This window comes from Pogona vitticeps, chromosome 7 (assembly GCF_051106095.1).
Source record: "Pogona vitticeps strain Pit_001003342236 chromosome 7, PviZW2.1, whole genome shotgun sequence".
Taxonomy (NCBI): domain Eukaryota; kingdom Metazoa; phylum Chordata; class Lepidosauria; order Squamata; family Agamidae; genus Pogona; species Pogona vitticeps.
The window spans coordinates 22,243,277-22,256,199 of record NC_135789.1 but is presented as its reverse complement, the minus strand read 5'-3'; the positions used below and the strand labels follow the sequence as shown (position 1 = coordinate 22,256,199).

At 46.9% G+C, this 12,923-nt stretch overlaps 1 protein-coding gene across 2 annotated transcripts in view; it reads left to right on the top strand.

Annotated features, from left to right (window-relative positions):
- Positions 1-8,366: 8,366 nt before the first annotated feature.
- The window catches only part of SH2B2 (SH2B adaptor protein 2), a 51,362-nt gene continuing 46,805 nt past the window's right edge, over positions 8,367-12,923 (top strand). The window contains exon 1 of one of the 2 annotated variants that reach the window (XM_072978274.2): positions 8,367-8,497. The gene's annotated coding sequence lies outside the window, so the exon portion shown is untranslated. The remainder of the gene's footprint in view (positions 8,498-12,923) is intronic. The other variant, XM_072978276.2, reaches the window with a different exon arrangement.

Sequence of the window (12,923 nt, the reverse complement as noted above, 5' to 3'; positions counted from 1 at the left end):
ATGGAGGAATACACAAAACACTTCTTAAGAGATGCATTCCCCTAAAGCAGTGGTTCCAGGCCATGGGTCCCCAGATGTTGTTGGACTACAATTCCCAAAATTCTAGGCCAGCACAGCTAGTGATGGAAGCTTCTGGGAGTTGCAGCCCAAGAAGATCTAGGGACCTAAGGTTGCGAACCACTGCTCTAAAGCCAGCAACGTCTGAGCAAGGAAAATCCCCCCCCCTTCCAAGAACCACGCCTTCTGTTCTTCCTCAAGCCTCAAAGGTGCAGAGTGCAAAAATGCCATCCATTTTTATAAGTCAGCTGGATTACATGGGAGTAAGCAACATGATGCTTTTGAATTGTGGTGTTGAATGAGACTCTTGAGAGTCCCCTGGACTGCAAGGAGATCAAACCTATACATTCTGAAAGAAATCAAACCTGAGTGCACACTGGAAGGACGGATCCAGAAGCTGAGGCTCCAATACTTTGGCCACCTCATGAGAAGACTCCCTGGAAAAGACCCTGATGTTGAGAAAGTGTGAGAGCAAGAGGAGAAGGGGACGATAGAGGACGAGATGGTTGGACAGTGTCACTGAAGCAACCAGCATGACTTTGACCCAGCTCCGGGAGGCCGTGGAAGAAAGGAGGGCCTGGTGTGCTCTGGTCCATGGGGTCACGAAGAGTCGGACATGACTTAAAAACTAAACAACAACAACAAAAAAGCAACATCAGCATTTGAAGCAAAGCACCCCAGCAGTTTTGACCTTTCTTTGTGGAGAAACATGAATCCTAGCAAGAAAATGGAACCAGAGTCACCAGTTCCCCAAAAAAGGAGAGGAAGTTGAGAGAGGAAGATTTAGTGACCCAGGCCAGAATCAACTCCAGTGCAGACTCCAAACTGCCCTGTCTGGAGGGATTTCAGCCAGGTGGCCACATTAAAAATAATAATAATAAAAGGAAGATGATTGCCTTCCACCAATTTGTGGACCATTCCCAGAGTTTGAGAGCATTGTTTTTCAGTTCCCAGAATCCCCCAGTGAAAGCTGATTCCAACTGGGAAATTCTGGGCATTTAAATTCCTAAAGCAGCTTTGTCAAGGTATGGCCGCTACCAAGGGGTTATCTTGTTATCTCCTCTCTCACACACCAGACTACCCTACCCCCCCCCCCTTGCACTGGATCATCGGTGTCCTGAATCAGATTTGATGAAGTGGAGAAAAGAGGGATCCTGGCTTAGCAAAACTGCATTTTGGACTGTCAGCCTCACTCCTTCACTTGCTGGAGACTGAATGAGTGGGTGGAGAGGGCTTTATGAAACCTGCATGCCTGAACAGTTAACTGGCCTTCATGTTAGCTAAATGATGCTTCTTTTCCTGTTATAGATAAAAGATAATCACAAAAGGTAAAGAAAAGAAGCAAGCTGTTGCACCAATCTAAACAATTTAAACAACTGTTCCATTTTTACTTATTCCCCATCACCCAGATCTGGTGCCAGCATTCCTGCAGAAATGAAGTTTTCGGCCAGACATTGCTTGCATCGGCAAAGTCCAGATTCTTTTCCCTGACAGCCAGAAATTTGGGGCATGTTTCAGAGCAGTGGTTCCCAATCTTGGGTCCCTAGAATTTCCTAGACTGCAACTCCCAGAAGCCTTCACCACTAGCTGTGCTGGCTAGGATTTCCGGGAATTGCGGTCCAAGAACATCCAGGGACTCAAGGTCGGGAACCACTGTTTTAGAGAATAAAAATTGTAATTAAAACGGCCAGCTTAGGTTTTGCATCATAAGATCAGTGTGATGAAACACCCGGGAGATCACATGAAGAAAAGGGACAGAGAAGAAATTTAAATCATTCCTGCTTAGCCTAAATTGTTTATGTCGCAAACGGAAATGGAGGTTATGTAATATTGCTCATCAGGTTTCTCCTGCACCTTTTTGGCCTTTGTGCTGTTGGATAAGTTGGGAGGCTTTAGATATAGAATGGAACCCCACTCCACCCCCAGCTCCAACCTGCTAAATGTACAGTATCAGGCTGTAATCATAAATGTTTAATCACTGACTAATAAGCATCAATTCAGTTGGCCCTGTTCAGCAAGGAAACAGAACTGAAAGTGGCTGCATCGACAAGAGTTTTTGCTAAAGTTGCCCATTTAAAGGATGACTGCACAGCTGTAGCCCTCAAAAGTCATTCTTTTCCAAGCTGTGCTGGTTGGTTCTATACAGATGAATGAGTACATTTACTATGGCCAACTTTGCCTGTTTGTATAAAAAAGGAGTCTTGAATTTCTGCTGAATGACTAATCCTCGTTTCTCCTTTCGTTTGTGAGCGTTTAGTTTCAGAGCTTAGCTTCTCCCCCCCCCCCCCGAAGAGCTTCTACAGTAGCCTTTTCCAGCATGATGTTTCCAGATGTTTTGGAACACAGCTGTGATGGTCAACAGACAAAAGAGCCATTAATGAAATTTTATCTTGTATTTCTTTACTGAAGGAGGAAAGCGGATGTCCTTCTTAAAATCAGATTTAAGAAAGAAAATGAGAAGTGTAATAATCAGGGGGAAAAAAGAAAGAGGAATAGGAATTAATAATTAAAGATGCCTAGAAATCCAGGGTTGCACGGGGGGGGGGGGGGAGAAGAATGGGACACAAAAGCATTAAAAAGTCGAGTGTACTAGCAACCTTACACTGGAATTCAATGCATGTTGTTGCTCCATACAGTCAAGTTGCTTCAGATTTATAGCAACCTTAGGAGGGTTTTTTGAGCTAGGTGAGATTCAAGGAGTGGTCCCCCCTCCCCTTTCCCCAACCTGCAGTGAGTGTCCATAGCTGAGCAGGGGTTCAAATATAGGTAGGCCTCCTGAGTCTCAGTCCAGTTACTTTATCCACTGCACAAACACTGGAGGTTCTGGGAGCTGAACTTTAAAACATCTGAGGAACAAAACTCGAACGTCATTGTTTAAGGGAAATGAAACCGCCGAGTCAGTGTTCGAAAAAGTTGCTGGGACTACAACTCCCAGACTACCCTCCCCAGCTCGTTAGAAAAGTTCCTTTGCTCCACCCAAAAAAGGAAGAAAATGTTTATGCTTTTAAAAAAGAAAAGCAAATAGGGCTAAGAAGTGTAGCTCTTTATTTTCCTAACACCACTAGATTCCTCTCTAGATCTCAGCATCCTCCACATTTTGGTGCTTGGCTGCCTTGCCCTAGTTACAGTTCTATTAATCAGTTTTGTGCACTGTCTCCCTCCTTTCCTATTGCTTTCAACTTTTCCTGGCATTGCCATCTTTTTTAGCAAGTCTAGTCGCCTGATTAACTAGCAAAACAAATGCTCCTTCTGCATTAGGCATCTTCTTTTTATCACTTTAAGGAGGAAAACACTCTTTTTAATACTAGTACTTACAACCAGAGGATAAGTTCCATCACAGAACACGTTCCACAAGCATGCACTGAGCGGAAATGCTTTTTCCAAGGGAGTGCTTCCTTGCGGCCTTTCGTGTGTCCCAATCAAATACCCAGAAAGCAGGATTCTTTCGTGTTTTTTTAAGAGCAATTACTCCTGCTAATAGCAATGTTGAGTGGAGAGAGAAATGCAGTCCATGAAGGCGCTTCTGAGAAAGACAAGGAAAGTGATTCATCAACACCATCTCCCATAATCCACCAATCAGCTGGTGTTCCTTAACGGGAGACAGGAATGCTATTCCAGAGGTCGGTGTTGCTTTGTAGAAAATGTTCTCAGAACTGGGTGTCCTTGGCCATTTATCCCCTCTTCCTCCTCACCCGCCCACCTAGAAATCTCTTTCCCATTCATATACATTTTTTTTAAAGGAAAGAGCTGGACAATCAATAGGCTCTTAGCTTGAGATTTCATTAAGGGTTTCTTTGCACTCAGATTGATTGCCTGCCCTGGGCAATGCCAAGGCCAACTTTACTGTGGAGGGCACAGATTTTGGACAACCGCAGGAGGCAAATACAGTGGACCCTCTATTTATGGAATTAATCCATATTGGAACGGTGGCTGCAGGTCGAAAAGTCTGTAGGTCGAGTCTCCATTGACCTACAAGGCACTGAAATTAATCCGTAACTGACCATTTTTGTTCCGTTTTGGTTTTTTTCTGGTCTGTAGGTCGATTCTCTGGCTGCAAGTCGAACCTAAATTTTGCGGCCAGAGAAGTCTGTAACTCGAAAAGTCTGTAAGTCGAGCCGTCTGTAAGTCGAGGGTCCACTGTAGTTTTCGATTTGCTTGCTTACTGTTTTGGATGGAATCCTCTCGGGCTGTTGCCTGGGCAGGATTAGGCCAGTCATATGTGTATCCGAGTGACAGCAATGCACTGTGGCCTCCTAGTTTCCATCTTCTCCCAGTGTGTAGCCATCAGGGGTGATGGGTCCTGCAATTCAACACCTGGGATGTCAGAATATGCCTTGCTGGGTAGGTTCCCCATCAGGCCCATTAACTTTTTTGTTTCTTAGAGATAAGAATCTGCTTAAAGCTCAGGAAGCTCTTTTATGGGATTGAGTTGGTCTTTGCATCCAGGAAGTGTTTGAGTCTGCTTGGGTATTAAGATCATTCGGAGAGGCCTTTCACTCAGTCCCACCACCTTTACAGGTATGTTTGGTGAGCACACAGGAGATGGCTTTCTCTGTTGCCATATTACATTTTGCTTCATCTGAGGTGATGAGCCTGCTCAAGTGTGCAGGTAATCCGAAGAGGCCTTTCTCTCAGTCCCATCTTCACAGGTGCATCTGGTGGGAACACAAGAGAAGGCCTTCTCTGTTGCCGCTCCTGGACTCTGGAACTTCCTCCCACTGGAGGCTAGACTGGCCCCATCTTCATTGTCTGGAAGAGAGTTTTAAATGGATGGGCGTGCCTTAGTGCTTTGAATGTGTTTTTGGTGTTGCTTTTGTTTACCGTTTTTTAATATGATATTTGTATAGTAGTAGGCATCCTTCAGTCTCGAGAGACTATGGTAACGTGCTCTGTATGGAGGACTTGGAACAGCGTCTAGTGTAGCTGAGAAGGTCAATTCGAGAGTGACCATCCCTTCCACATGGAAGACAAATACCATCTGTCCCCTGTCCAGCTCCCCGGTTTTGCTGGTTTCGGTGGAGAAGGGTCTCTTCAAATTGGGCGAGGCCGTGATGCACCGCCTGCCTCCAGGCTGAACGCTCAGATGTCAGGGTTTCCCATCTGTGGAGGTCCATTCCTAAGGCCTTCAGATCCCGCTTGCAGATGTCCTTGTATCACAGCTGTGGTCTCCCTCTGGGGCAATTTCCCTGCATTAATTCTCCATACAGGAGATCTTTTGGAATCCAACCATCAGCCATTCTCACGACGTGCCCAAGCCAACGTAGAGGGCGCTGTTTCAATAATGTATACATGCTGAAAATTCCAGCTCGTTCTAGGACTACTCTATTTGGAACAAAGTTTCAAAGATGTTTGTATACTGACTGTTCTTACCTTTAAATATTGTATTTTAATGACATAAGCTGCCTTGGATCCTTTTTAATGAGAAGGGTGAGATGGATGGATGGATGGATGGATGGATGGATGGATGGATGGATGGATGGATGGATGGATGGATGGATGGATGGATGGATGGATGGATGGATGGATGCATGGATTAGGAAGACAGACAGACAGATAGAAATTGTGCTGTGCATTGCAGCATGGCAGTCTTATCTAAGGATAACAACTAAAAGGGCTTATTTAGAGCAGTGGTTCTTAACCTTTTTGAAAGAAACGCCCCCTTGAGCCATTGAGGAAGTTATCATCGGCCCCCTCTCCGCGGTGATATCTTATTTATTTATTTATTTATTTATTTATTTATTTATTTATTTATTTATTTATTTATTTATTTATTTATGACACTTAAATCCAATGACCCCTGAAAACAAAATTCAATTCTAAGAAAATGAAATGCCCTAAAAAAGTATCATTTAATTATTTAGTTGCAAGCGAATTTTAAGACGCAAAAAGAAATATAAAAAGGGCATAAAAACAAACCACAATGCAGGAACTAAACATTTCAAGACGAAAACTCTGAAACTAAATTAAGATTGGAGGAAAATATATATTCATGCACACTGTACTGTAAAAAGGCTGCAGCCATCTTAACAGGTTTGGCTTGCTCCAGCGCCCCCCTACCGCCCCCCTTCTGCTCCAGCGCCCCCACGCCACCCCTTTTGGTTCTACCGCCCCCCTGAAAAATGAAATCGCTCCCTGGGGGGCATTATCGCCCACGTTAAGAACCACTGATTTAGAGAACCAAGAGAGGCCAAGATGCCCAAACCCACCCGGATACGCATCTGTTGCCCCCTATCATATTTAATACAGTGTTGCTGCCCTTGAAGGAAGTATAAGAAAAGCCTACAGTTCCCATAAGAGCAATGGACACCCCACCCCCCTTTCCACACCACTGTCAAACAAGCTTCTGGGAGAGAAGCAGGGATGGGCTAGACCTGCACATCAGGACCTTTAAAAATAAATAAATCCAGATCTTTGCTCTCATGTCTTTCTGTGCAAGACTGTTCCCCCCCCCCCCCAGCTTCCTCTCAGAGTTCTAACTAGGGCTGGCTAATTAGGGCTTTGACTCACGGCTCCAGAATTAAGAGGGTGCATAAAATTTATTGCTGGATGCTTGCCCCCCCCCACTGGTGTTTGCTACCAGAACTGCACAAATCCACTCCCCAGGCAGAAAGAAAGAAAAAGAAAAACTAAGCAGGTTCAGTGCAAAAGGAATATGAGCATCCTATGCTTTGGCCACACGTCCCTTCCTGTCCTTTCCCAAGGTAACGCGCAGACAAAGATAGTCTGATCAGATTTCTGATTTGTCAGAAGGGGCTCACCCGTGGAATCGCCAGAAGCAGGAGTCAATACGAAATGGAAACATTGCCTTGAAGAAAGACTCCATGTCTACGTCGATAGACTTTGGGCTTTTTTGTGGCAGCTGGCTCCCTTTCTTTTTAGATGAGAAAAAGCACTTTGCACATGTTTAAAGATACCTTGCTTTAAAAAAAAGAAGCTTAGCACCTCGGTAGGTTGGTCTTTCACCATAAGGCAGGAAGGCACTTTGCACATGTTCACTTATGCCCCATGTGTGTTTTTTAAATTATTATTTAAATTCAGATTTATTTTCTACCAGAGTTGTGATTTTGTTTTTAGTGGAAGGAAAAGCCAAAAATGTATGTGCCGAAAACAAACATATTTTTCTCTTTTATAAAATATGCCATTTATGTATCACAAACCACAATACTGCAGCTTGTTTGTTGAAAAGGGAGGAAGACCCCCAGCTAATCCTTTTTTATTTATTTAAAGGATGACTTACCACAAGCTGGTTATGGTTTGGCTGAGGAGCAAATGCATTAAGTTGTCTTGGGACTGGTCCCATTTTTTCTTTAGTCAGAGGACAGAAGTGCTTTTCCCTGTTTAAAGACACGTTCCTTAAAAGAAACAGGGTGAGGAAAGGAGGAGGTTCCACACATGCATAGCTCCATCCCCCCCCCCCCAATCATTCCTTTCTGTATATCTGCTCTGCCTCTCTCTTGGTCAAGGGGAAGCTTGCAATATCATCCTGAAATCACTATACTTAAAAGCCATATTTGATCTCACAGGTGCGAGTTCGAATCAAGCCCGAACTCTCTCTAGGCCCTAAAACGATTCAATGGAGGCCATTCCTCTTTGAGCACCTCGGGAGAAGACAAGCCGCCTTGCAAAAAGGCAATAATGCTGGGAAATGGGGAAAGCAGCAGGCAAAGAGGGAGGACGAGGCATGAGGTGGATTGACTGAGTAAAGGAATCCCTGGGCCTGAGTTTGCAAGGCCGGAATACTTATAAGACATTTCCCAGAAGTCATGAATGACTGGATCACACACATCGGCCACAAATGCCTATCTTTAAAGGGATGATTTGGAATTTTATAAAACATTGTACAGTAATCAGCTGCAGCTCTCTATCAGAGCTGCAAAAAACACAAACAAAACCCGGCAGTATTAGGAACATACTGTGCATCTTACACCAACATTTAACTGACAGGTTTTTAGTAGAAAAATCTTTTGCATAATGCCAAAGCAAGACGATTTTTAATGATGATGATGATGATGATGATGATGATGATGATGATGGAAAGGGTTCTGTATTTAGACACCCCCCCCCCGAGGGCCGCACTTCGGGTTGGAAAGCGCTTTCGTCCTCGGGCGAAGACGCACTCCGCCCATGCTCAGGGGTCCCCTTGTGAAATGACAACCCCATCCCCCACCCCACCCCGGCTGGTCACATGACCTCGGTGGCTTTCCTCCTCCTCCTCCTCCGCCTGCCGGGCCCTTTAAACCCTGCTCGCTCAGCCAAAAGGGGAGGAGACCCGCCGGTGGCTTCGGTTGCTGCTGCGGCGGCGGCGGCCCCTGCCTGCTTGCCCGGCTCGCCGGTCCTCGTCCCTCCGCCCGCCCGCCGGGGTTGCCGCCTCGCTTCCCTTGCCAGGCCGGGGAACCCGCCTGGGCGGTGGGTTGCCTTCCATGCCTCTCCAGAAGCCGCGGTAAGCGCGGCGCCTGCTCCGCCTCTCGCCCTCCTCCTCCGCCTTCCCCTTCTCCCGGCTCGGCTCGGCCGCCTCTCTTTCTTCCCCCGCTTCGGGCTCCGGGGGGGGGGGACGGCTCCCTCTTCGCACGTGCGGCGGATCGCCAGCGTTTTGCAAAGGCAGGGAGGGGGAGCTGGGGGGGAGAGACCCGGGATCTTCCCTTCCCTTCCCACGGCCCCCTTTGCTTCTCCCTCCCTCTCTCTTTCTCCCCCCCCCCCCCGGTCCCCGGTCGTGTGACCCTTAAGGGTGGCTTCCCTCCATCCGGATCCGAGGATTGGAAGCTGAGCAGCTGTAAGGCAAGCGGAGTGGCGTCTGTGCGGGGGTGTGTGTGTTTTGGGGGGGGCGTACGGTGTATGTGCCTGGGATGCCAAGGGAGCTTCCCTCGCCCACGCCTCCCCTCCCGGCTTGCAAATCGTGCCTGGTTTGCTCGAGGTTGGGGGTGACCTGCGGGCGGAGGTGCGTTTGCACGTGTGAATGAAGGGAGGCCAGCTTTTTCGTGGGGGGGGGGAGAGACGGAGGACACCCCCCTTTCCCCCTATCCTTTAATTTGGAGAGTCAAAACGAGCCTCATTTATGATGAAGAAGTGCGCCTGGGAGGGGGCGATTGCTAACAAGTCCCTCTCATCCTCCCTGACAATGCCTTACACACACACAACACACACACAGTGGGGGACCAACATTCTCCTCCTAAAGGTCCCCTGCCCATGTATCCCCCCCCCTCAGTTTGGGGAACCCACAATCTCAACAGAACCCCTTGTGGGGGCGCACCCCTCCCTTGCAATGATTTTTGGAAGCAGATTCCCTCAAGGGGAACCTCTCGAGGAAGTCCTGGCTGGGTGGGGGAGCGAGGGTCTGCTTTTCGGCTCCCTCTCCACCTACACCTGCGTGGGCAGACATCAGGTGCACCCCAGGGAATGGCAGGCGTGGCGGCTGAGATGGTCTCTCCCCCCATCAGTTCACACATCATTGGTGCCCCAGATGACTTTTGCCTGTGCCCGATTTCACCTCCCCCCCCCCAGTGAATGCTTGGCAAAAGCCACTTGCACCATTTCCGTCAGGGCCGGCCCTACCACTGGACAGACCGAGGAATAAATATCTCCAGGCAGCAGCTGATCTGGTGTGCCCAGGTGCTTAACTGCTCATTTTATTCCTGGCCATTTAATTTATCATGTGTTATGTTCCTCGCAAACACCCAAAGATCTTGGCTGGCTTTGGGTGCTGTGCCTGTTGATGCGGGAGGGGTCGCCGTTGGTGGGGTGGCCTCAGACTGCAAAATGCCTTGAACAAGCCACGAGTGTGTTTGTCGTGCTGTGTTAGTCTCGGCTCCGGATTTGAGGCAAGGAAAACCCTTTTGCGTGCTATGACCGCATCCCATTGACCCTGCCCTTTGTCCTTTTCCATCCTGTTTCCGTCCTCTTCCCCCCCCCCCCGCATATTGCTTTTCCATCCACACCTTGCTGAATTATTTATTGACTGGCAAAATGCTTGTCATTAAAATGGGAAACACAGAGGGTTTGCTGTGTGTGTGTGTTGTGTGTCTATGTATGTGTCTGTCTGTCTGTCTCTCTGACAGTGTTTGGGTGCATCCCGCTGCATGCAAAACATTTTGCACCCAAGATGGGTGTCAAAAGTTGGGGAGAATGTGTGTTCCCTTCCTGGCACCGCGTTTTGCTACTTCCCTTCCGAGTGAGCCATTAATAGCTAGCATTCCCCTCCCAGGGAATCCTGCTGGTGGGCAGGGAGGTGTGCCAACAAGCATTTTCCAGTGACCTGAGAGGATTGAGCTGCTTTTTCTCTGTACATCGTTTGCTTAGAATAGGGATCAATATGTCGGTTTCATTTCATTGTGTGTGTTTCCGGCCTGGTTCAAATGCAGGAGGTTTGGGAGAGAGAAAATAATGATCTTAGAATGGCAGAGCTGGAAGGCGCCCTATGGATCATTTGAGGCCAGCCCCTGTCCAGGAGCCACCGTGGGGGAATCAAAACTCCCAGCCTCTGGCTCCATAGCCACGGACATAAACCACGGAGCTATCCATCCAGCTGTTATCCTATTATAATAATCATGTACTGTCAAGTCAATTCTGACTTTCAGTGATCCTTTTCCAGGTAGAAAAAAAACCTCAGATGTAGTTTCCGATTCCCTCCTCCTGGGGCGCCCTGGGATTGTGCAGCTGGCCCAAGGCTACCCAGGCCAGCTCTTCTCCCTGGTGGTACAGTCAGGGGAATCGAACTCTCAACCTCTGGCTCCTTAGCCAGAGACCTTGTTTAGATCTCTTGCTTAAATGTAGGGGGACAGGAGGTCAATCAAGGGAAAATTTAGACCGAGGAGCGGAGGTTTAGCTGGTTTCCTGATGGAAAGGAAGACTGGCCATCCAAATCGCTCTTCTTGGCTGCCACATATGGATGAGCAGCCGCTCTTCCTGGCCAACCACGGGAAATGTATCTCTCCTGTCAAATGGATGCTTAGGTTACAGCGTTTGGGATTCGTCTCAAAACAGTATGTCATGTTTCTCAGCGGCTGGCGGAGCAAAGATACCCGGCGACCGTAGTCGGCGGCGGAGTGTGGCTTTCTTTGAAAGTCTTCTGGGTTGGGGGGAAAAAAACCCCAAAGAATACACAAACACCATGCATTTTGTTGGTTGTTTCTCCTTGTGTTTGTGGTTGTCTCTGGTTTTGCAGTCCATCCTGCCCCACCAAGCAAGATGCCCACTTCCTGTTTTTATTTTTGCCTTTTATTGTTTGCATTTCGGCGGGTTGTCAAGTCCGTGGTGTAGTTCGGGAAAGAGAAATGAACCCACCGAAATATGCCCAGCCTTGCCTTGTAAAAATGAGTGATCATGGACAGGTCTGTCTTCTGCGTCCTTCTCAGGTTGGATCGTAGCTCCCTGTTTAGCTTATTTTATTCCACTGGATTTCTGCCCAGTTTTGATTGTCAAGGTTTTTGCAGATTATGCACAACTGAGGTCTTGTCTTAGCAGATACAATAGCGTACACGTGTCAAAAAGACATTTGACAATCCATCTGCGGCTTCTGAATCCATACAGGTTCAGCTGTGCACTTTCCACAAAAGTTGTTCTCGCATGGGTAAAAAAAGCCCCATCAGATGTTTTCTGAAGGCGAAATGACAAAAATGAGATGTGTAAAGATAGATTGGGAGACAACAGACTCAGTAGTAGTACCTGTCAAAAGGATCTAAGTATCTTGGTAAACCACAATGTGGTCAGACTGGGGTGGGACCTAATGCCAAACTAGGATGCATAGGTAGAAGTACGTATAGCATCCAGATCAAAAGAAGTAGTAAGTAGTACTGCTTTAATCTGCTTTTGTCAGAACTCACCTGGAATATTGTGTCCAGTTCTGGGCACTACAGTTTAAGAAAGGTACTGAGAAGCTGTAATGTGGTTTAGACTAAACATTAGGAAGAGCTTCCTTACAGCAGGAGCTGTTCTACATTGGAACTGATTTCCTCCTTTGAGCTTTGAAGTGGAGATTGGATGGCCACCTGTCAGGGTCTCTTTAGAAGTAGATTTGTTTATTATTTAGTTATTTGTTTAAAATAATTTCATGCCTCCTCTCTCCTTAAAAAGGACCCAAGGCAGCTTACGTCATTAAAAGACAAATTTTAAAGCTAAGAACAGTTAAGTATAGAAATACTGAAAAAGATCAAACAAATATCACACCAAAAACGGTGAACAAATTGCCACACCAAAACACATTCAAAGCAGTCATGTATAATATTACGTTTAAGAACCCCACTTAGTCAGCTATTCACTCAGGGAAAGATTGCCTGAAGAGAAAATTCTTAGCCTGCTTGCAGAAGGACAGCAAAGAGGGGGCCAGGCTGGCCTCCAGTGGGAGGGAGTTCCACAGTCAGTGTACATAGGAAATATGTTTCTGAAAATGTATGCAAATATTCATAGAGGCTTCTTTTTAAAAAAAATTACAAAGAAATCAGAAACAAGAGGAAAACAAGGAAAAATAAACCAGAGCAAAACAAAATGGGCTCATCCTTTTTGTAGCATACTGTATACGTAGCATTTCCTACTAGGAAGGCAACCTTGAGTATAATGCTTTAGTATCAAGAGATGGGCACAATCATGGAATATGGTGGTTCGAATGACCATGGACCAACCAGAAAATGGAAATGCAAATTGGTTCGGTTTTCAGTTTGTGCCCTGTGGGGGGAAGGGCTTACCTTCTCTGGTTGTGCTGCCGCGCTGATAGGTGTGCGGATGCGCAAAGGCAGCCGACCCAACGTCCATTCCAGAAGCCAGGCCTGCTGTCTCTTTGCATCGTGAGGGACAAGTATCACTGATGTTACAGGAGGTGGCCTCTGCTCTGAGTTTCAGGAGCTGTTCAAGGCATTGGTACAATTCAGCACTGTAGA